Source organism: Hyla sarda, unplaced genomic scaffold (genome assembly GCF_029499605.1).
Source record: "Hyla sarda isolate aHylSar1 unplaced genomic scaffold, aHylSar1.hap1 scaffold_178, whole genome shotgun sequence".
Lineage (NCBI taxonomy): Eukaryota > Metazoa > Chordata > Amphibia > Anura > Hylidae > Hyla > Hyla sarda.
In genome coordinates this window covers 201,437-227,742 of record NW_026608424.1, presented here as the reverse complement: position 1 = coordinate 227,742, position 26,306 = coordinate 201,437, and the positions used below count along the sequence as shown (strand labels likewise).

The window sequence follows — 26,306 nt, the reverse complement described above, 5'->3', positions numbered from 1 at the left end:
GCCTCCTTGGCTGTCCCCAAACGGTATCAAACCAACACCCACGGGAAGCTGTAAGCATAGAGGACATGCCTGCACCCCATTGGACTTACCTGTGTGGGTTAAATCCGGGTTATTTGACAACCTATGGCGGTGATGGTTCTGCTCAGGCAGAGCAGTGCTGATGCTCCTCATAAAGCTGTCGCTGCTGTGAAGGTTCTAGGTGACATCACAAATCCCTATGGTTACATACACAACAAAGCTGGGTTGTTGTTGTTTACACTCTGCAAGGCCTGTGGAAGTGAGTGACATCATAGCACTGTAGTTCTGAGGGTTCAAGATGGATGCAACAATCTCCTGTTGCTTCTATGAAGGCCGTAATAGACGACATCACCAAACAGCTCCATAGTCACATACACAGCAAAGGAGAGATGTTGTTTACACCTAGTGATGTCAGTGGTATTGAGTGACATCACAGCACAGTGCTAAGGCTCCTGGGCCTGGACACAGCAGCGGCTGCAATATCTCAACGGAGAATACGTTTATATCTATGTGTGTGTGTGCGCATATATATATATATATATATATATATATATATATATATATATATATATATTTCTCCGCCGAAATCACTTTTAAACCCATTTCCACCTTTTTTTCCCTTCTCTTCCTCTTACTTTTTTTTCACGTTTTTTTACGTTTTTCTCCTTTTCGCCTCTTTTCTGGGCGTATTATTCTTCTTTTTCTTCTTTTTTTTCGTCTAATGCATACCCCATCAGTGCAGCAATGCTTATTCAATACCGCCAGCAGATGGAGACACTGGGGGATAATTTTCTAAGGATTTATACTGATTTTTCCTGTCTGAATTTGTCGCACAGAAAGTTGCAGGCCAAATATGTGTGACATTTCTGCGACTTTAGCTTCTAGAGCATTTTTACAACATTATACATAGGTGCTGAATACATAAAAAGCGACTGTTCAGCGACAGACAAGTCGCATCGGCTGAAAGTAGGCCAGAATGTCAGTCCATGTTGGAGCAGGTTTAGATACAGTCTAAAGCATAGATCTCAAAGTCTGTGCACAGAATTTAGCAAGGGCCTCGCACCTTCTGATGCATCAGGTAGGTGCACAATAGCATAGCCTAACCCTCTGTACTTTGGTCTATATTGATGCGGGACATAGACAGCCAGCTGATGACCAATCCATTAGTGCAATGGATGGCTGGAAGCATTTGTCTTTGCCTTTGCAATACCACAGAAGCAATGCATGGTCAATGTACAGCAATGACACACCTGTGTGAACAGCCAGGAGACCCCCCCCCCCATGTTATGTTACATAGTTACATAGTTAGTACGGTCGAAAAAAGACATATGTCCATCAAGTTCAACCAGGGAATTAAGGGGTAGGGGTGTGGCGCGATATTGGGGAAGGGATGAGATTTTATATTTCTTCATAAGCATTAATCTTATTTTGTCAATTAGGAACATTCAGCACCCACCCGCTATCAAGGCAGCTGCCTATCATGTCATGCCCTACCTGCACAGGTGTGCTGGCTACTCAAATGATCCAATTAAGGAGGCCATTTAGTCAGCAGCAGCAGAAGTCCTGTGCCTGGACGCTCCAACAGGGGCCAGACACAAGCAGAAGCAGAAGCAGCAGAAGCAGCAGCAGCACCACCTTTTGTTTTTTGGCTGCAGCAGCAGCAAGGCCCACAGGGCTGGCTAGCTGGCTAGCCAGCAAGCAGGTAGCAATGAAAGTAGGAATCTTTCTTTTTAACCCTGTAAGGGGGTGGTGCACTGTACCCGAAGATACTGCCATATCGGGTCAATGCATAGGGCGACGGAAGCAAGCTTCGAAATCGGCCCCCGTTCTCAAAAATCCATTTAATATATGGTCCCCAGATAGGGGACGTATCAGATATTAAACTGATAAGAACAGATACTACACTTGATCTTAGCCAAAAGGCCGAGAAGCGATAACCGTGAAAGGGGCGGGCCCAACAAGGTCCCCTTCATGGGCACTATCACTGCTTGCTGTCAGGGAGGCTGCCAGACAATTTTCCATGCACACTCTGGGCTGGGGGGCAGTCAACCACCAGTACACACAGCAGAACCTAAACCCATACCATTATTGCTAAGCAGCAAGACAGGGGCCCATTGCACTCCCACGGGGCCTTTTTAAATGCAATCTATAACCCGGATTTGCCAGGAACCCTTCTTACTCCTCCTACTTGCATGTGACACTGGGCTTAGGATCTGCATAGGAAACACACACACAAGCACACACCTACCTTTGTTGCCTGCAGATGCCTCCTTGGCTGTCCCCAAACGGTATCAAACCAACACCCACGGGAAGCTGTAAGCATAGAGGACATGCCTGCACCCCATTGGACTTACCTGTGTGGGTTAAATCCGGGTTATTTGACAACCTATGGCGGTGATGGTTCTGCTCAGGCAGAGCAGTGCTGATGCTCCTCATAAAGCTGTCGCTGCTGTGAAGGTTCTAGGTGACATCACAAATCCCTATGGTTACATACACAACAAAGCTGGGTTGTTGTTGTTTACACTCTGCAAGGCCTGTGGAAGTGAGTGACATCATAGCACTGTAGTTCTGAGGGTTCAAGATGGATGCAACAATCTCCTGTTGCTTCTATGAAGGCCGTAATAGACGACATCACCAAACAGCTCCATAGTCACATACACAGCAAAGGAGAGATGTTGTTTACACCTAGTGATGTCAGTGGTATTGAGTGACATCACAGCACAGTGCTAAGGCTCCTGGGCCTGGACACAGCAGCGGCTGCAATATCTCAACGGAGAATACGTTTATATCTATGTGTGTGTGTGCGCATATATATATATATATATATATATATATATATATATATATATATATATTTCTCCGCCGAAATCACTTTTAAACCCATTTCCACCTTTTTTTCCCTTCTCTTCCTCTTACTTTTTTTTCACGTTTTTTTACGTTTTTCTCCTTTTCGCCTCTTTTCTGGGCGTATTATTCTTCTTTTTCTTCTTTTTTTTCGTCTAATGCATACCCCATCAGTGCAGCAATGCTTATTCAATACCGCCAGCAGATGGAGACACTGGGGGATAATTTTCTAAGGATTTATACTGATTTTTCCTGTCTGAATTTGTCGCACAGAAAGTTGCAGGCCAAATATGTGTGACATTTCTGCGACTTTAGCTTCTAGAGCATTTTTACAACATTATACATAGGTGCTGAATACATAAAAAGCGACTGTTCAGCGACAGACAAGTCGCATCGGCTGAAAGTAGGCCAGAATGTCAGTCCATGTTGGAGCAGGTTTAGATACAGTCTAAAGCATAGATCTCAAAGTCTGTGCACAGAATTTAGCAAGGGCCTCGCACCTTCTGATGCATCAGGTAGGTGCACAATAGCATAGCCTAACCCTCTGTACTTTGGTCTATATTGATGCGGGACATAGACAGCCAGCTGATGACCAATCCATTAGTGCAATGGATGGCTGGAAGCATTTGTCTTTGCCTTTGCAATACCACAGAAGCAATGCATGGTCAATGTACAGCAATGACACACCTGTGTGAACAGCCAGGAGACCCCCCCCCCCATGTTATGTTACATAGTTACATAGTTAGTACGGTCGAAAAAAGACATATGTCCATCAAGTTCAACCAGGGAATTAAGGGGTAGGGGTGTGGCGCGATATTGGGGAAGGGATGAGATTTTATATTTCTTCATAAGCATTAATCTTATTTTGTCAATTAGGAACATTCAGCACCCACCCGCTATCAAGGCAGCTGCCTATCATGTCATGCCCTACCTGCACAGGTGTGCTGGCTACTCAAATGATCCAATTAAGGAGGCCATTTAGTCAGCAGCAGCAGAAGTCCTGTGCCTGGACGCTCCAACAGGGGCCAGACACAAGCAGAAGCAGAAGCAGCAGAAGCAGCAGCAGCACCACCTTTTGTTTTTTGGCTGCAGCAGCAGCAAGGCCCACAGGGCTGGCTAGCTGGCTAGCCAGCAAGCAGGTAGCAATGAAAGTAGGAATCTTTCTTTTTAACCCTGTAAGGGGGTGGTGCACTGTACCCGAAGATACTGCCATATCGGGTCAATGCATAGGGCGACGGAAGCAAGCTTCGAAATCGGCCCCCGTTCTCAAAAATCCATTTAATATATGGTCCCCAGATAGGGGACGTATCAGATATTAAACTGATAAGAACAGATACTACACTTGATCTTAGCCAAAAGGCCGAGAAGCGATAACCGTGAAAGGGGCGGGCCCAACAAGGTCCCCTTCATGGGCACTATCACTGCTTGCTGTCAGGGAGGCTGCCAGACAATTTTCCATGCACACTCTGGGCTGGGGGGCAGTCAACCACCAGTACACACAGCAGAACCTAAAGCCATACCATTATTGCTAAGCAGCAAGACAGGGGCCCATTGCACTCCCACGGGGCCTTTTTAAATGCAATCCATAACCCGGATTTGCCAGGAACCCTTCTTACTCCTCCTACTTGCATGTGACACTGGGCTTAGGATCTGCATAGGAAACACACACACAAGCACACACCTACCTTTGTTGCCTGCAGATGCCTCCTTGGCTGTCCCCAAACGGTATCAAACCAACACCCACGGGAAGCTGTAAGCATAGAGGACATGCCTGCACCCCATTGGACTTACCTGTGTGGGTTAAATCCGGGTTATTTGACAACCTATGGCGGTGATGGTTCTGCTCAGGCAGAGCAGTGCTGATGCTCCTCATAAAGCTGTCGCTGCTGTGAAGGTTCTAGGTGACATCACAAATCCCTATGGTTACATACACAACAAAGCTGGGTTGTTGTTGTTTACACTCTGCAAGGCCTGTGGAAGTGAGTGACATCATAGCACTGTAGTTCTGAGGGTTCAAGATGGATGCAACAATCTCCTGTTGCTTCTATGAAGGCCGTAATAGACGACATCACCAAACAGCTCCATAGTCACATACACAGCAAAGGAGAGATGTTGTTTACACCTAGTGATGTCAGTGGTATTGAGTGACATCACAGCACAGTGCTAAGGCTCCTGGGCCTGGACACAGCAGCGGCTGCAATATCTCAACGGAGAATACGTTTATATCTATGTGTGTGTGTGCGCATATATATATATATATATATATATATATATATATATATATATATATATATATTTCTCCGCCGAAATCACTTTTAAACCCATTTCCACCTTTTTTTCCCTTCTCTTCCTCTTACTTTTTTTTCACGTTTTTTTACGTTTTTCTCCTTTTCGCCTCTTTTCTGGGCGTATTATTCTTCTTTTTCTTCTTTTTTTTCGTCTAATGCATACCCCATCAGTGCAGCAATGCTTATTCAATACCGCCAGCAGATGGAGACACTGGGGGATAATTTTCTAAGGATTTATACTGATTTTTCCTGTCTGAATTTGTCGCACAGAAAGTTGCAGGCCAAATATGTGTGACATTTCTGCGACTTTAGCTTCTAGAGCATTTTTACAACATTATACATAGGTGCTGAATACATAAAAAGCGACTGTTCAGCGACAGACAAGTCGCATCGGCTGAAAGTAGGCCAGAATGTCAGTCCATGTTGGAGCAGGTTTAGATACAGTCTAAAGCATAGATCTCAAAGTCTGTGCACAGAATTTAGCAAGGGCCTCGCACCTTCTGATGCATCAGGTAGGTGCACAATAGCATAGCCTAACCCTCTGTACTTTGGTCTATATTGATGCGGGACATAGACAGCCAGCTGATGACCAATCCATTAGTGCAATGGATGGCTGGAAGCATTTGTCTTTGCCTTTGCAATACCACAGAAGCAATGCATGGTCAATGTACAGCAATGACACACCTGTGTGAACAGCCAGGAGACCCCCCCCCCCATGTTATGGTACATAGTTACATAGTTAGTACGGTCGAAAAAAGACATATGTCCATCAAGTTCAACCAGGGAATTAAGGGGTAGGGGTGTGGCGCGATATTGGGGAAGGGATGAGATTTTATATTTCTTCATAAGCATTAATCTTATTTTGTCAATTAGGAACATTCAGCACCCACCCGCTATCAAGGCAGCTGCCTATCATGTCATGCCCTACCTGCACAGGTGTGCTGGCTACTCAAATGATCCAATTAAGGAGGCCATTTAGTCAGCAGCAGCAGAAGTCCTGTGCCTGGACGCTCCAACAGGGGCCAGACACAAGCAGAAGCAGAAGCAGCAGAAGCAGCAGCAGCACCACCTTTTGTTTTTTGGCTGCAGCAGCAGCAAGGCCCACAGGGCTGGCTAGCTGGCTAGCCAGCAAGCAGGTAGCAATGAAAGTAGGAATCTTTCTTTTTAACCCTGTAAGGGGGTGGTGCACTGTACCCGAAGATACTGCCATATCGGGTCAATGCATAGGGCGACGGAAGCAAGCTTCGAAATCGGCCCCCGTTCTCAAAAATCCATTTAATATATGGTCCCCAGATAGGGGACGTATCAGATATTAAACTGATAAGAACAGATACTACACTTGATCTTAGCCAAAAGGCCGAGAAGCGATAACCGTGAAAGGGGCGGGCCCAACAAGGTCCCCTTCATGGGCACTATCACTGCTTGCTGTCAGGGAGGCTGCCAGACAATTTTCCATGCACACTCTGGGCTGGGGGGCAGTCAACCACCAGTACACACAGCAGAACCTAAACCCATACCATTATTGCTAAGCAGCAAGACAGGGGCCCATTGCACTCCCACGGGGCCTTTTTAAATGCAATCCATAACCCGGATTTGCCAGGAACCCTTCTTACTCCTCCTACTTGCATGTGACACTGGGCTTAGGATCTGCATAGGAAACACACACACAAGCACACACCTACCTTTGTTGCCTGCAGATGCCTCCTTGGCTGTCCCCAAACGGTATCAAACCAACACCCACGGGAAGCTGTAAGCATAGAGGACATGCCTGCACCCCATTGGACTTACCTGTGTGGGTTAAATCCGGGTTATTTGACAACCTATGGCGGTGATGGTTCTGCTCAGGCAGAGCAGTGCTGATGCTCCTCATAAAGCTGTCGCTGCTGTGAAGGTTCTAGGTGACATCACAAATCCCTATGGTTACATACACAACAAAGCTGGGTTGTTGTTGTTTACACTCTGCAAGGCCTGTGGAAGTGAGTGACATCATAGCACTGTAGTTCTGAGGGTTCAAGATGGATGCAACAATCTCCTGTTGCTTCTATGAAGGCCGTAATAGACGACATCACCAAACAGCTCCATAGTCACATACACAGCAAAGGAGAGATGTTGTTTACACCTAGTGATGTCAGTGGTATTGAGTGACATCACAGCACAGTGCTAAGGCTCCTGGGCCTGGACACAGCAGCGGCTGCAATATCTCAACGGAGAATACGTTTATATCTATGTGTGTGTGTGCGCATATATATATATATATATATATATATATATATATATATATATATTTCTCCGCCGAAATCACTTTTAAACCCATTTCCACCTTTTTTTCCCTTCTCTTCCTCTTACTTTTTTTTCACGTTTTTTTACGTTTTTCTCCTTTTCGCCTCTTTTCTGGGCGTATTATTCTTCTTTTTCTTCTTTTTTTTCGTCTAATGCATACCCCATCAGTGCAGCAATGCTTATTCAATACCGCCAGCAGATGGAGACACTGGGGGATAATTTTCTAAGGATTTATACTGATTTTTCCTGTCTGAATTTGTCGCACAGAAAGTTGCAGGCCAAATATGTGTGACATTTCTGCGACTTTAGCTTCTAGAGCATTTTTACAACATTATACATAGGTGCTGAATACATAAAAAGCGACTGTTCAGCGACAGACAAGTCGCATCGGCTGAAAGTAGGCCAGAATGTCAGTCCATGTTGGAGCAGGTTTAGATACAGTCTAAAGCATAGATCTCAAAGTCTGTGCACAGAATTTAGCAAGGGCCTCGCACCTTCTGATGCATCAGGTAGGTGCACAATAGCATAGCCTAACCCTCTGTACTTTGGTCTATATTGATGCGGGACATAGACAGCCAGCTGATGACCAATCCATTAGTGCAATGGATGGCTGGAAGCATTTGTCTTTGCCTTTGCAATACCACAGAAGCAATGCATGGTCAATGTACAGCAATGACACACCTGTGTGAACAGCCAGGAGACCCCCCCCCCCCATGTTATGTTACATAGTTACATAGTTAGTACGGTCGAAAAAAGACATATGTCCATCAAGTTCAACCAGGGAATTAAGGGGTAGGGGTGTGGCGCGATATTGGGGAAGGGATGAGATTTTATATTTCTTCATAAGCATTAATCTTATTTTGTCAATTAGGAACATTCAGCACCCACCCGCTATCAAGGCAGCTGCCTATCATGTCATGCCCTACCTGCACAGGTGTGCTGGCTACTCAAATGATCCAATTAAGGAGGCCATTTAGTCAGCAGCAGCAGAAGTCCTGTGCCTGGACGCTCCAACAGGGGCCAGACACAAGCAGAAGCAGAAGCAGCAGAAGCAGCAGCAGCACCACCTTTTGTTTTTTGGCTGCAGCAGCAGCAAGGCCCACAGGGCTGGCTAGCTGGCTAGCCAGCAAGCAGGTAGCAATGAAAGTAGGAATCTTTCTTTTTAACCCTGTAAGGGGGTGGTGCACTGTACCCGAAGATACTGCCATATCGGGTCAATGCATAGGGCGACGGAAGCAAGCTTCGAAATCGGCCCCCGTTCTCAAAAATCCATTTAATATATGGTCCCCAGATAGGGGACATATCAGATATTAAACTGATAAGAACAGATACTACACTTGATCTTAGCCAAAAGGCCGAGAAGCGATAACCGTGAAAGGGGCGGGCCCAACAAGGTCCCCTTCATGGGCACTATCACTGCTTGCTGTCAGGGAGGCTGCCAGACAATTTTCCATGCACACTCTGGGCTGGGGGGCAGTCAACCACCAGTACACACAGCAGAACCTAAACCCATACCATTATTGCTAAGCAGCAAGACAGGGGCCCATTGCACTCCCACGGGGCCTTTTTAAATGCAATCCATAACCCGGATTTGCCAGGAACCCTTCTTACTCCTCCTACTTGCATGTGACACTGGGCTTAGGATCTGCATAGGAAACACACACACAAGCACACACCTACCTTTGTTGCCTGCAGATGCCTCCTTGGCTGTCCCCAAACGGTATCAAACCAACACCCACGGGAAGCTGTAAGCATAGAGGACATGCCTGCACCCCATTGGACTTACCTGTGTGGGTTAAATCCGGGTTATTTGACAACCTATGGCGGTGATGGTTCTGCTCAGGCAGAGCAGTGCTGATGCTCCTCATAAAGCTGTCGCTGCTGTGAAGGTTCTAGGTGACATCACAAATCCCTATGGTTACATACACAACAAAGCTGGGTTGTTGTTGTTTACACTCTGCAAGGCCTGTGGAAGTGAGTGACATCATAGCACTGTAGTTCTGAGGGTTCAAGATGGATGCAACAATCTCCTGTTGCTTCTATGAAGGCCGTAATAGACGACATCACCAAACAGCTCCATAGTCACATACACAGCAAAGGAGAGATGTTGTTTACACCTAGTGATGTCAGTGGTATTGAGTGACATCACAGCACAGTGCTAAGGCTCCTGGGCCTGGACACAGCAGCGGCTGCAATATCTCAACGGAGAATACGTTTATATCTATGTGTGTGTGTGCGCATATATATATATATATATATATATATATATATATATATTTCTCCGCCGAAATCACTTTTAAACCCATTTCCACCTTTTTTTCCCTTCTCTTCCTCTTACTTTTTTTTCACGTTTTTTTACGTTTTTCTCCTTTTCGCCTCTTTTCTGGGCGTATTATTCTTCTTTTTCTTCTTTTTTTTCGTCTAATGCATACCCCATCAGTGCAGCAATGCTTATTCAATACCGCCAGCAGATGGAGACACTGGGGGATAATTTTCTAAGGATTTATACTGATTTTTCCTGTCTGAATTTGTCGCACAGAAAGTTGCAGGCCAAATATGTGTGACATTTCTGCGACTTTAGCTTCTAGAGCATTTTTACAACATTATACATAGGTGCTGAATACATAAAAAGCGACTGTTCAGCGACAGACAAGTCGCATCGGCTGAAAGTAGGCCAGAATGTCAGTCCATGTTGGAGCAGGTTTAGATACAGTCTAAAGCATAGATCTCAAAGTCTGTGCACAGAATTTAGCAAGGGCCTCGCACCTTCTGATGCATCAGGTAGGTGCACAATAGCATAGCCTAACCCTCTGTACTTTGGTCTATATTGATGCGGGACATAGACAGCCAGCTGATGACCAATCCATTAGTGCAATGGATGGCTGGAAGCATTTGTCTTTGCCTTTGCAATACCACAGAAGCAATGCATGGTCAATGTACAGCAATGACACACCTGTGTGAACAGCCAGGAGACCCCCCCCCCCCATGTTATGTTACATAGTTACATAGTTAGTACGGTCGAAAAAAGACATATGTCCATCAAGTTCAACCAGGGAATTAAGGGGTAGGGGTGTGGCGCGATATTGGGGAAGGGATGAGATTTTATATTTCTTCATAAGCATTAATCTTATTTTGTCAATTAGGAACATTCAGCACCCACCCGCTATCAAGGCAGCTGCCTATCATGTCATGCCCTACCTGCACAGGTGTGCTGGCTACTCAAATGATCCAATTAAGGAGGCCATTTAGTCAGCAGCAGCAGAAGTCCTGTGCCTGGACGCTCCAACAGGGGCCAGACACAAGCAGAAGCAGAAGCAGCAGAAGCAGCAGCAGCACCACCTTTTGTTTTTTGGCTGCAGCAGCAGCAAGGCCCACAGGGCTGGCTAGCTGGCTAGCCAGCAAGCAGGTAGCAATGAAAGTAGGAATCTTTCTTTTTAACCCTGTAAGGGGGTGGTGCACTGTACCCGAAGATACTGCCATATCGGGTCAATGCATAGGGCGACGGAAGCAAGCTTCGAAATCGGCCCCCGTTCTCAAAAATCCATTTAATATATGGTCCCCAGATAGGGGACGTATCAGATATTAAACTGATAAGAACAGATACTACACTTGATCTTAGCCAAAAGGCCGAGAAGCGATAACCGTGAAAGGGGCGGGCCCAACAAGGTCCCCTTCATGGGCATTATCACTGCTTGCTGTCAGGGAGGCTGCCAGACAATTTTCCATGCACACTCTGGGCTGGGGGGCAGTCAACCACCAGTACACACAGCAGAACCTAAACCCATACCATTATTGCTAAGCAGCAAGACAGGGGCCCATTGCACTCCCACGGGGCCTTTTTAAATGCAATCCATAACCCGGATTTGCCAGGAACCCTTCTTACTCCTCCTACTTGCATGTGACACTGGGCTTAGGATCTGCATAGGAAACACACACACAAGCACACACCTACCTTTGTTGCCTGCAGATGCCTCCTTGGCTGTCCCCAAACGGTATCAAACCAACACCCACGGGAAGCTGTAAGCATAGAGGACATGCCTGCACCCCATTGGACTTACCTGTGTGGGTTAAATCCGGGTTATTTGACAACCTATGGCGGTGATGGTTCTGCTCAGGCAGAGCAGTGCTGATGCTCCTCATAAAGCTGTCGCTGCTGTGAAGGTTCTAGGTGACATCACAAATCCCTATGGTTACATACACAACAAAGCTGGGTTGTTGTTGTTTACACTCTGCAAGGCCTGTGGAAGTGAGTGACATCATAGCACTGTAGTTCTGAGGGTTCAAGATGGATGCAACAATCTCCTGTTGCTTCTATGAAGGCCGTAATAGACGACATCACCAAACAGCTCCATAGTCACATACACAGCAAAGGAGAGATGTTGTTTACACCTAGTGATGTCAGTGGTATTGAGTGACATCACAGCACAGTGCTAAGGCTCCTGGGCCTGGACACAGCAGCGGCTGCAATATCTCAACGGAGAATACGTTTATATCTATGTGTGTGTGTGCGCATATATATATATATATATATATATATATATATATATATATATTTCTCCGCCGAAATCACTTTTAAACCCATTTCCACCTTTTTTTCCCTTCTCTTCCTCTTACTTTTTTTTCACGTTTTTTTACGTTTTTCTCCTTTTCGCCTCTTTTCTGGGCGTATTATTCTTCTTTTTCTTCTTTTTTTTCGTCTAATGCATACCCCATCAGTGCAGCAATGCTTATTCAATACCGCCAGCAGATGGAGACACTGGGGGATAATTTTCTAAGGATTTATACTGATTTTTCCTGTCTGAATTTGTCGCACAGAAAGTTGCAGGCCAAATATGTGTGACATTTCTGCGACTTTAGCTTCTAGAGCATTTTTACAACATTATACATAGGTGCTGAATACATAAAAAGCGACTGTTCAGCGACAGACAAGTCGCATCGGCTGAAAGTAGGCCAGAATGTCAGTCCATGTTGGAGCAGGTTTAGATACAGTCTAAAGCATAGATCTCAAAGTCTGTGCACAGAATTTAGCAAGGGCCTCGCACCTTCTGATGCATCAGGTAGGTGCACAATAGCATAGCCTAACCCTCTGTACTTTGGTCTATATTGATGCGGGACATAGACAGCCAGCTGATGACCAATCCATTAGTGCAATGGATGGCTGGAAGCATTTGTCTTTGCCTTTGCAATACCACAGAAGCAATGCATGGTCAATGTACAGCAATGACACACCTGTGTGAACAGCCAGGAGACCCCCCCCCCCATGTTATGTTACATAGTTACATAGTTAGTACGGTCGAAAAAAGACATATGTCCATCAAGTTCAACCAGGGAATTAAGGGGTAGGGGTGTGGCGCGATATTGGGGAAGGGATGAGATTTTATATTTCTTCATAAGCATTAATCTTATTTTGTCAATTAGGAACATTCAGCACCCACCCGCTATCAAGGCAGCTGCCTATCATGTCATGCCCTACCTGCACAGGTGTGCTGGCTACTCAAATGATCCAATTAAGGAGGCCATTTAGTCAGCAGCAGCAGAAGTCCTGTGCCTGGACGCTCCAACAGGGGCCAGACACAAGCAGAAGCAGAAGCAGCAGAAGCAGCAGCAGCACCACCTTTTGTTTTTTGGCTGCAGCAGCAGCAAGGCCCACAGGGCTGGCTAGCCAGCAAGCAGGTAGCAATGAAAGTAGGAATCTTTCTTTTTAACCCTGTAAGGGGGTGGTGCACTGTACCCGAAGATACTGCCATATCGGGTCAATGCATAGGGCGACGGAAGCAAGCTTCGAAATCGGCCCCCGTTCTCAAAAATCCATTTAATATATGGTCCCCAGATAGGGGACGTATCAGATATTAAACTGATAAGAACAGATTTTTTTTTTTTTTTTTTTTTTTTTTATCTAAAGCCGAGGAACGTGCTTTCGATTCACCCAAAGTGCAAGAAAAAGTGCAAACGTGTTACACTAAAAAAACGTGCACAAAGGATGCGGTCTATCGCAAGCCCTTCTCCGATAGGAGAGAGGCCCCCCAACAAACCTTACCCTTCGCCTCCGGACCAAAAGGTACCTGCGAGGTTCCAGGTTCGATGTCCCTTTTCGCCGAAGCTACTAGGAGACCACAAATGCTCCCGGCATCCCCCTTGGCGTTAGCCAAGGTATCTGCCCGCAGAGCCGATTACGGTAGGTACCCTGCGAAGCAGGAGTACCCGGGGTGTTTGCAGGGAGGTGCGGAACCTAATGGCCACACACACCTCCCCTAGACCGCCAGGAGGGACACCCAGAAGGGCTACCGCATCCTGACAAATCCTGTGAACACACGACACGCAAAAAGTGACACAGTGAGACAAAAAATAAATAAATAAGTGAATGTGTGCAGATATACTGCCCGGACATCCGGCCGGATCTATAAAAATTTCTCTGATCCTAGCCAGAAGGCCGGGAATCAAGAGGTGAGTGCCACAAGGTGAAGAGATTATGGTGCCCGTGCTTCAACTCAGTGAGCCTATTCTCCCAGTGAGTTTCGGCACCTCGGGGTCACCACTCCCCGAGGCACAAAAGTACCTCGGCTCTAGACCCTCTCAGCCTCATGGCGAGACCCGGAGGGAACAGGTCACATCGGGGCAGCCGTCGAGCTGATTCCTCAGAACCAGCCCCGGAAAGCCCTGGTACACCTGCATCCTCCATGCAGCACCCATCCCCACCAGCATGAAAACTGATAAGAACAGATACTACACTTGATCTTAGCCAAAAGGCCGAGAAGCGATAACCGTGAAAGGGGCGGGCCCAACAAGGTCCCCTTCATGGGCACTATCACTGCTTGCTGTCAGGGAGGCTGCCAGACAATTTTCCATGCACACTCTGGGCTGGGGGGCAGTCAACCACCAGTACACACAGCAGAACCTAAACCCATACCATTATTGCTAAGCAGCAAGACAGGGGCCCATTGCACTCCCACGGGGCCTTTTTAAATGCAATCCATAACCCGGATTTGCCAGGAACCCTTCTTACTCCTCCTACTTGCATGTGACACTGGGCTTAGGATCTGCATAGGAAACACACACACAAGCACACACCTACCTTTGTTGCCTGCAGATGCCTCCTTGGCTGTCCCCAAACGGTATCAAACCAACACCCACGGGAAGCTGTAAGCATAGAGGACATGCCTGCACCCCATTGGACTTACCTGTGTGGGTTAAATCCGGGTTATTTGACAACCTATGGCGGTGATGGTTCTGCTCAGGCAGAGCAGTGCTGATGCTCCTCATAAAGCTGTCGCTGCTGTGAAGGTTCTAGGTGACATCACAAATCCCTATGGTTACATACACAACAAAGCTGGGTTGTTGTTGTTTACACTCTGCAAGGCCTGTGGAAGTGAGTGACATCATAGCACTGTAGTTCTGAGGGTTCAAGATGGATGCAACAATCTCCTGTTGCTTCTATGAAGGCCGTAATAGACGACATCACCAAACAGCTCCATAGTCACATACACAGCAAAGGAGAGATGTTGTTTACACCTAGTGATGTCAGTGGTATTGAGTGACATCACAGCACAGTGCTAAGGCTCCTGGGCCTGGACACAGCAGCGGCTGCAATATCTCAACGGAGAATACTGTGCGCATATATATATATATATATATATATATATATATATATATATATATTTCTCCGCCGAAATCACTTTTAAACCCATTTCCACCTTTTTTTCCCTTCTCTTCCTCTTACTTTTTTTTCACGTTTTTTTACGTTTTTCTCCTTTTCGCCTCTTTTCTGGGCGTATTATTCTTCTTTTTCTTCTTTTTTTTCGTCTAATGCATACCCCATCAGTGCAGCAATGCTTATTCAATACCGCCAGCAGATGGAGACACTGGGGGATAATTTTCTAAGGATTTATACTGATTTTTCCTGTCTGAATTTGTCGCACAGAAAGTTGCAGGCCAAATATGTGTGACATTTCTGCGACTTTAGCTTCTAGAGCATTTTTACAACATTATACATAGGTGCTGAATACATAAAAAGCGACTGTTCAGCGACAGACAAGTCGCATCGGCTGAAAGTAGGCCAGAATGTCAGTCCATGTTGGAGCAGGTTTAGATACAGTCTAAAGCATAGATCTCAAAGTCTGTGCACAGAATTTAGCAAGGGCCTCGCACCTTCTGATGCATCAGGTAGGTGCACAATAGCATAGCCTAACCCTCTGTACTTTGGTCTATATTGATGCGGGACATAGACAGCCAGCTGATGACCAATCCATTAGTGCAATGGATGGCTGGAAGCATTTGTCTTTGCCTTTGCAATACCACAGAAGCAATGCATGGTCAATGTACAGCAATGACACACCTGTGTGAACAGCCAGGAGACCCCCCCCCCCATGTTATGTTACATAGTTACATAGTTAGTACGGTCGAAAAAAGACATATGTCCATCAAGTTCAACCAGGGAATTAAGGGGTAGGGGTGTGGCGCGATATTGGGGAAGGGATGAGATTTTATATTTCTTCATAAGCATTAATCTTATTTTGTCAATTAGGAACATTCAGCACCCACCCGCTATCAAGGCAGCTGCCTATCATGTCATGCCCTACCTGCACAGGTGTGCTGGCTACTCAAATGATCCAATTAAGGAGGCCATTTAGTCAGCAGCAGCAGAAGTCCTGTGCCTGGACGCTCCAACAGGGGCCAGACACAAGCAGAAGCAGAAGCAGCAGAAGCAGCAGCAGCACCACCTTTTGTTTTTTGGCTGCAGCAGCAGCAAGGCCCACAGGGCTGGCTAGCCAGCAAGCAGGTAGCAATGAAAGTAGGAATCTTTCTTTTTAACCCTGTAAGGGGGTGGTGCACTGTACCCGAAGATACTGCCATATCGGGTCAATGCATAGGGCGACGGAAGCAAGCTTCGAAATCGGCCCCCGTTCTCAAAAATCCATTTAATATATGGTCCCCAGATAGGGGACGTATCAGATATTAAACTGATAAGAACAGATACTACACTTGATCTTAGCCAAAAGGCCGAGAAGCGATAACCGTGAAAGGGGCGGGCCCAACAAGGTCCCCTTCATGGGCACTATCACTGCTTGCTGTCAGGGAGGCTGCCAGACAATTTTCCATGCACACTCTGGGCTGGGGGGCAGTCAACCACCAGTACACACAGCAGAACCTAAACCCATACCATTATTGCTAAGCAGCAAGACAGGGGCCCATTGCACTCCCACGGGGCCTTTTTAAATGCAATCTATAACCCGGATTTGCCAGGAACCCTTCTTACTCCTCCTACTTGCATGTGACACTGGGCTTAGGATCTGCATAGGAAACACACACACAAGCACACACCTACCTTTGTTGCCTGCAGATGCCTCCTTGGCTGTCCCCAAACGGTATCAAACCAACACCCACGGGAAGCTGTAAGCATAGAGGACATGCCTGCACCCCATTGGACTTACCTGTGTGGGTTAAATCCGGGTTATTTGACAACCTATGGCGGTGATGGTTCTGCTCAGGCAGAGCAGTGCTGATGCTCCTCATAAAGCTGTCGCTGCTGTGAAGGTTCTAGGTGACATCACAAATCCCTATGGTTACATACACAACAAAGCTGGGTTGTTGTTGTTTACACTCTGCAAGGCCTGTGGAAGTGAGTGACATCATAGCACTGTAGTTCTGAGGGTTCAAGATGGATGCAACAATCTCCTGTTGCTTCTATGAAGGCCGTAATAGACGACATCACCAAACAGCTCCATAGTCACATACACAGCAAAGGAGAGATGTTGTTTACACCTAGTGATGTCAGTGGTATTGAGTGACATCACAGCACAGTGCTAAGGCTCCTGGGCCTGGACACAGCAGCGGCTGCAATATCTCAACGGAGAATACGTTTATATCTATGTGTGTGTGTGCGCATATATATATATATATATATATATATATATATATATTTCTCCGCCGAAATCACTTTTAAACCCATTTCCACCTTTTTTTCCCTTCTCTTCCTCTTACTTTTTTTTCACGTTTTTTTACGTTTTTCTCCTTTTCGCCTCTTTTCTGGGCGTATTATTCTTCTTTTTCTTCTTTTTTTTCGTCTAATGCATACCCCATCAGTGCAGCAATGCTTATTCAATACCGCCAGCAGATGGAGACACTGGGGGATAATTTTCTAAGGATTTATACTGATTTTTCCTGTCTGAATTTGTCGCACAGAAAGTTGCAGGCCAAATATGTGTGACATTTCTGCGACTTTAGCTTCTAGAGCATTTTTACAACATTATACATAGGTGCTGAATACATAAAAAGCGACTGTTCAGCGACAGACAAGTCGCATCGGCTGAAAGTAGGCCAGAATGTCAGTCCATGTTGGAGCAGGTTTAGATACAGTCTAAAGCATAGATCTCAAAGTCTGTGCACAGAATTTAGCAAGGGCCTCGCACCTTCTGATGCATCAGGTAGGTGCACAATAGCATAGCCTAACCCTCTGTACTTTGGTCTATATTGATGCGGGACATAGACAGCCAGCTGATGACCAATCCATTAGTGCAATGGATGGCTGGAAGCATTTGTCTTTGCCTTTGCAATACCACAGAAGCAATGCATGGTCAATGTACAGCAATGACACACCTGTGTGAACAGCCAGGAGACCCCCCCCCCCCCCCCATGTTATGTTACATAGTTACATAGTTAGTACGGTCGAAAAAAGACATATGTCCATCAAGTTCAACCAGGGAATTAAGGGGTAGGGGTGTGGCGCGATATTGGGGAAGGGATGAGATTTTATATTTCTTCATAAGCATTAATCTTATTTTGTCAATTAGGAACATTCAGCACCCACCCGCTATCAAGGCAGCTGCCTATCATGTCATGCCCTACCTGCACAGGTGTGCTGGCTACTCAAATGATCCAATTAAGGAGGCCATTTAGTCAGCAGCAGCAGAAGTCCTGTGCCTGGACGCTCCAACAGGGGCCAGACACAAGCAGAAGCAGAAGCAGCAGAAGCAGCAGCAGCACCACCTTTTGTTTTTTGGCTGCAGCAGCAGCAAGGCCCACAGGGCTGGCTAGCTGGCTAGCCAGCAAGCAGGTAGCAATGAAAGTAGGAATCTTTCTTTTTAACCCTGTAAGGGGGTGGTGCACTGTACCCGAAGATACTGCCATATCGGGTCAATGCATAGGGCGACGGAAGCAAGCTTCGAAATCGGCCCCCGTTCTCAAAAATCCATTTAATATATGGTCCCCAGATAGGGGACGTATCAGATATTAAACTGATAAGAACAGATACTACACTTGATCTTAGCCAAAAGGCCGAGAAGCGATAACCGTGAAAGGGGCGGGCCCAACAAGGTCCCCTTCATGGGCACTATCACTGCTTGCTGTCAGGGAGGCTGCCAGACAATTTTCCATGCACACTCTGGGCTGGGGGGCAGTCAACCACCAGTACACACAGCAGAACCTAAACCCATACCATTATTGCTAAGCAGCAAGACAGGGGCCCATTGCACTCCCACGGGGCCTTTTTAAATGCAATCCATAACCCGGATTTGCCAGGAACCCTTCTTACTCCTCCTACTTGCATGTGACACTGGGCTTAGGATCTGCATAGGAAACACACACACAAGCACACACCTACCTTTGTTGCCTGCAGATGCCTCCTTGGCTGTCCCCAAACGGTATCAAACCAACACCCACGGGAAGCTGTAAGCATAGAGGACATGCCTGCACCCCATTGGACTTACCTGTGTGGGTTAAATCCGGGTTATTTGACAACCTATGGCGGTGATGGTTCTGCTCAGGCAGAGCAGTGCTGATGCTCCTCATAAAGCTGTGGCTGCTGTGAAGGTTCTAGGTGACATCACAAATCCCTATGGTTACATACACAACAAAGCTGGGTTGTTGTTGTTTACACTCTGCAAGGCCTGTGGAAGTGAGTGACATCATAGCACTGTAGTTCTGAGGGTTCAAGATGGATGCAACAATCTCCTGTTGCTTCTATGAAGGCCGTAATAGACGACATCACCAAACAGCTCCATAGTCACATACACAGCAAAGGAGAGATGTTGTTTACACCTAGTGATGTCAGTGGTATTGAGTGACATCACAGCACAGTGCTAAGGCTCCTGGGCCTGGACACAGCAGCGGCTGCAATATCTCAACGGAGAATACGTTTATATCTATGTGTGTGTGTGCGCATATATATATATATATATATATATATATATATATATATATATATATATTTCTCCGCCGAAATCACTTTTAAACCCATTTCCACCTTTTTTTCCCTTCTCTTCCTCTTACTTTTTTTTCACGTTTTTTTACGTTTTTCTCCTTTTCGCCTCTTTTCTGGGCGTATTATTCTTCTTTTTCTTCTTTTTTTTCGTCTAATGCATACCCCATCAGTGCAGCAATGCTTATTCAATACCGCCAGCAGATGGAGACACTGGGGGATAATTTTCTAAGGATTTATACTGATTTTTCCTGTCTGAATTTGTCGCACAGAAAGTTGCAGGCCAAATATGTGTGACATTTCTGCGACTTTAGCTTCTAGAGCATTTTTACAACATTATACATAGGTGCTGAATACATAAAAAGCGACTGTTCAGCGACAGACAAGTCGCATCGGCTGAAAGTAGGCCAGAATGTCAGTCCATGTTGGAGCAGGTTTAGATACAGTCTAAAGCATAGATCTCAAAGTCTGTGCACAGAATTTAGCAAGGGCCTCGCACCTTCTGATGCATCAGGTAGGTGCACAATAGCATAGCCTAACCCTCTGTACTTTGGTCTATATTGATGCGGGACATAGACAGCCAGCTGATGACCAATCCATTAGTGCAATGGATGGCTGGAAGCATTTGTCTTTGCCTTTGCAATACCACAGAAGCAATGCATGGTCAATGTACAGCAATGACACACCTGTGTGAACAGCCAGGAGACCCCCCCCCCCCCATGTTATGTTACATAGTTACATAGTTAGTACGGTCGAAAAAAAGACATATGTCCATCAAGTTCAACCAGGGAATTAAGGGGTAGGGGTGTGGCGCGATATTGGGGAAGGGATGAGATTTTATATTTCTTCATAAGCATTAATCTTATTTTGTCAATTAGGAACATTCAGCACCCACCCGCTATCAAGGCAGCTGCCTATCATGTCATGCCCTTCCTACCTGCACAGGTGTGCTGGCTACTCAAATGATCCAATTAAGGAGGCCATTTAGTCAGCAGCAGCAGAAGTCCTGTGCCTGGACGCTCCAACAGGGGCCAGACACAAGCAGAAGCAGAAGCAGCAGAAGCAGCAGCAGCACCAACCCTTTTGTTTTTTGGCTGCAGCAGCAGCAAGGCCCACAGGGCTGGCTAGCTGGCTAGCCAGCAAGCAGGTAGCAATGAAAGTAGGAATCTTTCTTTTTAACCCTGTAAGGGGGGTGGTGCACTGTACCCGAAGATACTGCCATATCGGGTCAATGCATAGGGCGACGGAAGCAAGCTTCGAAATCGGCCCCCGTTCTCAAAAATCCATTTAATATATGGTCCCCAGATAGGGGACGTATCAGATATTAAAACTGATAAGAACAGATACTACACTTGATCTTAGCCAAAAGGCCGAGAAGCGATAACCGTGAAAGGGGCGGGCCCAACAAGGTCCCCTTCATGGGCACTATCACTGCTTGCTGTCAGGGAGGGCTGCCAGACAATTTTCCATGCACACTCTGGGCTGGGGGGCAGTCAACCACCAGTACACACAGCAGAACCTAAACCCATACCATTATTGCTAAGCAGCAAGACAGGGGCCCATTGCACTCCCACGGGGCCTTTTTAAATGCAATCCATAACCCGGATTTGCCAGGAACCCCTTCTTACTCCTCCTACTTGCATGTGACACTGGGCTTAGGATCTGCATAGGAAACACACACACAAGCACACACCTACCTTTGTTGCCTGCAGATGCCTCCTTGGCTGTCCCCAAACGGTATCAAACCAACACCCCACGGGAAGCTGTAAGCATAGAGGACATGCCTGCACACCCATTGGACTTACCTGTGTGGGTTAAATCCGGGTTATTTGACAACCTATGGCGGTGATGGTTCTGCTCAGGCAGAGCAGTGCTGATGCTCCTCATAAAGCTGTCGCTGCTGTGAAGGTTCTAGGTGACATCACAAATCCCTATGGTTACATACACAACAAAGCTGGGTTGTTGTTGTTTACACTCTGCAAGGCCTGTGGAAGTGAGTGACATCATAGCACTGTAGTTCTGAGGGTTCAAGATGGATGCAACAATCTCCTGTTGCTTCTATGAAGGCCGTAATAGACGACATCACCAAACAGCTCCATAGTCACATACACAGCAAAGGAGAGATGTTGTTTACACCTAGTGATGTCAGTGGTATTGAGTGACATCACAGCACAGTGCTAAGGCTCCTGGGCCTGGACACAGCAGCGGCTGCAATATCTCAACGGAGAATACGTTTATATCTATGTGTGTGTGTGCGCATATATATATATATATATATATATATATATATATATATATATATATATATTTCTCCGCCGAAATCACTTTTAAACCCATTTCCACCTTTTTTTCCCTTCTCTTCCTCTTACTTTTTTTTCACGTTTTTTTTACGTTTTTCTCCTTTTCGCCTCTTTTCTGGGCGTTATTATTCTTCTTTTTCTTCTTTTTTTTCGTCTAATGCATACCCCATCAGTGCAGCAATGCTTATTCAATACCGCCAGCAGATGGAGACACTGGGGGATAATTTTCTAAGGATTTATACTGATTTTTCCTGTCTGAATTTGTCGCACAGAAAGTTGCAGGCCAAATATGTGTGACATTTCTGCGACTTTAGCTTCTAGAGCATTTTTACAACATTATACATAGGTGCTGAATACATAAAAAGCGACTGTTCAGCGACAGACAAGTCGCATCGGCTGAAAGTAGGCCAGAATGTCAGTCCATGTTGGAGCAGGTTTAGATACAGTCTAAAGCATAGATCTCAAAGTCTGTGCACAGAATTTAGCAAGGGCCTCGCACCTTCTGATGCATCAGGTAGGTGCACAATAGCATAGCCTAACCCTCTGTACTTTGGTCTATATTGATGCGGGACATAGACAGCCAGCTGATGACCAATCCATTAGTGCAATGGATGGCTGGAAGCATTTGTCTTTGCCTTTGCAATACCACAGAAGCAATGCATGGTCAATGTACAGCAATGACACACCTGTGTGAACAGCCAGGAGACCCCCCCCCCCCATGTTATGTTACATAGTTACATAGTTAGTACGGTCGAAAAAAGACATATGTCCATCAAGTTCAACCAGGGAATTAAGGGGTAGGGGTGTGGCGCGATATTGGGGAAGGGATGAGATTTTATATTTCTTCATAAGCATTAATCTTATTTTGTCAATTAGGAACATTCAGCACCCACCCGCTATCAAGGCAGCTGCCTATCATGTCATGCCCTACCTGCACAGGTGTGCTGGCTACTCAAATGATCCAATTAAGGAGGCCATTTAGTCAGCAGCAGCAGAAGTCCTGTGCCTGGACGCTCCAACAGGGGCCAGACACAAGCAGACGCAGAAGCAGCAGAAGCAGCAGCAGCACCACCTTTTGTTTTTTGGCTGCAGCAGCAGCAAGGCCCACAGGGCTGGCTAGCTGGCTAGCCAGCAAGCAGGTAGCAATGAAAGTAGGAATCTTTCTTTTTAACCCTGTAAGGGGGTGGTGCACTGTACCCGAAGATACTGCCATATCGGGTCAATGCATAGGGCGACGGAAGCAAGCTTCGAAATCGGCCCCCGTTCTCAAAAATCCATTTAATATATGGTCCCCAGATAGGGGACGTATCAGATATTAAACTGATAAGAACAGATACTACACTTGATCTTAGCCAAAAGGCCGAGAAGCGATAACCGTGAAAGGGGCGGGCCCAACAAGGTCCCCTTCATGGGCACTATCACTGCTTGCTGTCAGGGAGGCTGCCAGACAATTTTCCATGCACACTCTGGGCTGGGGGGCAGTCAACCACCAGTACACACAGCAGAACCTAAACCCATACCATTATTGCTAAGCAGCAAGACAGGGGCCCATTGCACTCCCACGGGGCCTTTTTAAATGCAATCCATAACCCGGATTTGCCAGGAACCCTTCTTACTCCTCCTACTTGCATGTGACACTGGGCTTAGGATCTGCATAGGAAACACACACACAAGCACACACCTACCTTTGTTGCCTGCAGATGCCTCCTTGGCTGTCCCCAAACGGTATCAAACCAACACCCACGGGAAGCTGTAAGCATAGAGGACATGCCTGCACCCCATTGGACTTACCTGTGTGGGTTAAATCCGGGTTATTTGACAACCTATGGCGGTGATGGTTCTGCTCAGGCAGAGCAGTGCTGATGCTCCTCATAAAGCTGTCGCTGCTGTGAAGGTTCTAGGTGACATCACAAATCCCTATGGTTACATACACAACAAAGCTGGGTTGTTGTTGTTTACACTCTGCAAGGCCTGTGGAAGTGAGTGACATCATAGCACTGTAGTTCTGAGGGTTCAAGATGGATGCAACAATCTCCTGTTGCTTCTATGAAGGCCGTAATAGACGACATCACCAAACAGCTCCATAGTCACATACACAGCAAAGGAGAGATGTTGTTTACACCTAGTGATGTCAGTGGTATTGAGTGACATCACAGCACAGTGCTAAGGCTCCTGGGCCTGGACACAGCAGCGGCTGCAATATCTCAACGGAGAATACGTTTATATATATGTGTGTGTGTGCGCGTATATATATATATATATATATATATATATATATATATATATATATATATTTCTCCGCCGAAATCACTTTTAAACCCCATTTCCACCTTTTTTTCCCTTCTCTTCCTCTTACTTTTTTTTCACGTTTTTTTACGTTTTTCTCCTTTTCGCCTCTTTTCTGGGCGTATTATTCTTCTTTTTCTTCTTTTTTTCGTCTAATGCATACCCCATCAGTGCAGCAATGCTTATTCAATACCGCCAGCAGATGGAGACACTGGGGGATAATTTTCTAAGGATTTATTCTGATTTTTCCTGTCTGAATTTGTCGCACAGAAAGTTGCAGGCCAAATATGTGTGACATTTCTGCGACTTTAGCTTCTAGAGCATTTTTACAACATTATACATAGGTGCTGAATACATAAAAAGCGACTGTTCAGCGACAGACAAGTCGCATCGGCTGAAAGTAGGCCAGAATGTCAGTCCATGTTGGAGCAGGTTTAGATACAGTCTAAAGCATAGATCTCAAAGTCTGTGCACAGAATTTAGCAAGGGCCTCGCACCTTCTGATGCATCAGGTAGGTGCACAATAGCATAGCCTAACCCTCTGTACTTTGGTCTATATTGATGCGGGACATAGACAGCCAGCTGATGACCAATCCATTAGTGCAATGGATGGCTGGAAGCATTTGTCTTTGCCTTTGCAATACCACAGAAGCAATGCATGGTCAATGTACAGCAATGACACACCTGTGTGAACAGCCAGGAGACCCCCCCCCCATGTTATGTTACATAGTTACATAGTTAGTACGGTCGAAAAAAGACATATGTCCATCAAGTTCAACCAGGGAATTAAGGGGTAGGGGTGTGGCGCGATATTGGGGAAGGGATGAGATTTTATATTTCTTCATAAGCATTAATCTTATTTTGTCAATTAGGAACATTCAGCACCCACCCGCTATCAAGGCAGCTGCCTATCATGTCATGCCCTACCTGCACAGGTGTGCTGGCTACTCAAATGATCCAATTAAGGAGGCCATTTAGTCAGCAGCAGCAGAAGTCCTGTGCCTGGACGCTCCAACAGGGGCCAGACACAAGCAGAAGCAGAAGCAGCAGAAGCAGCAGCAGCACCACCTTTTGTTTTTTGGCTGCAGCAGCAGCAAGGCCCACAGGGCTGGCTAGCTGGCTAGCCAGCAAGCAGGTAGCAATGAAAGTAGGAATCTTTCTTTTTAACCCTGTAAGGGGGTGGTGCACTGTACCCGAAGATACTGCCATATCGGGTCAATGCATAGGGCGACGGAAGCAAGCTTCGAAATCGGCCCCCGTTCTCAAAAATCCATTTAATATATGGTCCCCAGATAGGGGACGTATCAGATATTAAACTGATAAGAACAGATACTACACTTGATCTTAGCCAAAAGGCCGAGAAGCGATAACCGTGAAAGGGGCGGGCCCAACAAGGTCCCCTTCATGGGCACTATCACTGCTTGCTGTCAGGGAGGCTGCCAGACAATTTTCCATGCACACTCTGGGCTGGGGGGCAGTCAACCACCAGTACACACAGCAGAACCTAAACCCATACCATTATTGCTAAGCAGCAAGACAGGGGCCCATTGCACTCCCACGGGGCCTTTTTAAATGCAATCCATAACCCGGATTTGCCAGGAACCCTTCTTACTCCTCCTACTTGCATGTGACACTGGGCTTAGGATCTGCATAGGAAACACACACACAAGCACACACCTACCTTTGTTGCCTGCAGATGCCTCCTTGGCTGTCCCCAAACGGTATCAAACCAACACCCACGGGAAGCTGTAAGCATAGAGGACATGCCTGCACCCCATTGGACTTACCTGTGTGGGTTAAATCCGGGTTATTTGACAACCTATGGCGGTGATGGTTCTGCTCAGGCAGAGCAGTGCTGATGCTCCTCATAAAGCTGTCGCTGCTGTGAAGGTTCTAGGTGACATCACAAATCCCTATGGTTACATACACAACAAAGCTGGGTTGTTGTTGTTTACACTCTGCAAGGCCTGTGGAAGTGAGTGACATCATAGCACTGTAGTTCTGAGGGTTCAAGATGGATGCAACAATCTCCTGTTGCTTCTATGAAGGCCGTAATAGACGACATCACTAAACAGCTCCATAGTCACATACACAGCA

General features: G+C 46.3%; 11 non-coding genes and 1 pseudogene across 11 annotated transcripts; all 12 read right to left on the bottom strand.

The window, feature by feature from the left end:
- Positions 1-1,762: 1,762 nt before the first annotated feature.
- Positions 1,763-1,953, bottom strand: LOC130313566 (U2 spliceosomal RNA). Its single transcript, XR_008861469.1, has one exon. It is a non-coding gene; the product is annotated as a U2 spliceosomal RNA (small nuclear RNA).
- Positions 1,954-4,043: 2,090 nt separating this feature from the next.
- Positions 4,044-4,234, bottom strand: LOC130313565 (U2 spliceosomal RNA). Its single transcript, XR_008861468.1, has one exon. It is a non-coding gene; the product is annotated as a U2 spliceosomal RNA (small nuclear RNA).
- A 2,094-nt stretch (positions 4,235-6,328) lies between these two features.
- Positions 6,329-6,519, bottom strand: LOC130313564 (U2 spliceosomal RNA). The gene has a single exon (XR_008861467.1). It is a non-coding gene; the product is annotated as a U2 spliceosomal RNA (small nuclear RNA).
- A 2,087-nt stretch (positions 6,520-8,606) lies between these two features.
- Positions 8,607-8,797, bottom strand: LOC130313719 (U2 spliceosomal RNA). The gene has a single exon (XR_008861594.1). It is a non-coding gene; the product is annotated as a U2 spliceosomal RNA (small nuclear RNA).
- Positions 8,798-10,878: 2,081 nt separating this feature from the next.
- Positions 10,879-11,069, bottom strand: LOC130313562 (U2 spliceosomal RNA). The gene has a single exon (XR_008861465.1). It is a non-coding gene; the product is annotated as a U2 spliceosomal RNA (small nuclear RNA).
- Positions 11,070-13,145: 2,076 nt separating this feature from the next.
- LOC130313684 (U2 spliceosomal RNA) lies at positions 13,146-13,337 on the bottom strand. The gene has a single exon (XR_008861572.1). It is a non-coding gene; the product is annotated as a U2 spliceosomal RNA (small nuclear RNA).
- Positions 13,338-14,029: 692 nt separating this feature from the next.
- On the bottom strand, positions 14,030-14,189 carry LOC130313691 (U2 spliceosomal RNA; annotated as a pseudogene).
- A 2,059-nt stretch (positions 14,190-16,248) lies between these two features.
- Positions 16,249-16,439, bottom strand: LOC130313560 (U2 spliceosomal RNA). The gene has a single exon (XR_008861464.1). It is a non-coding gene; the product is annotated as a U2 spliceosomal RNA (small nuclear RNA).
- Positions 16,440-18,522: 2,083 nt separating this feature from the next.
- Positions 18,523-18,713, bottom strand: LOC130313559 (U2 spliceosomal RNA). The gene has a single exon (XR_008861463.1). It is a non-coding gene; the product is annotated as a U2 spliceosomal RNA (small nuclear RNA).
- A 2,100-nt stretch (positions 18,714-20,813) lies between these two features.
- LOC130313666 (U2 spliceosomal RNA) lies at positions 20,814-21,005 on the bottom strand. The gene has a single exon (XR_008861559.1). It is a non-coding gene; the product is annotated as a U2 spliceosomal RNA (small nuclear RNA).
- Positions 21,006-23,104: 2,099 nt separating this feature from the next.
- On the bottom strand, positions 23,105-23,295 carry LOC130313558 (U2 spliceosomal RNA). The gene has a single exon (XR_008861462.1). It is a non-coding gene; the product is annotated as a U2 spliceosomal RNA (small nuclear RNA).
- A 2,091-nt stretch (positions 23,296-25,386) lies between these two features.
- Positions 25,387-25,577, bottom strand: LOC130313557 (U2 spliceosomal RNA). The gene has a single exon (XR_008861461.1). It is a non-coding gene; the product is annotated as a U2 spliceosomal RNA (small nuclear RNA).
- Between the last annotated feature and the right edge of the window lie 729 nt (positions 25,578-26,306).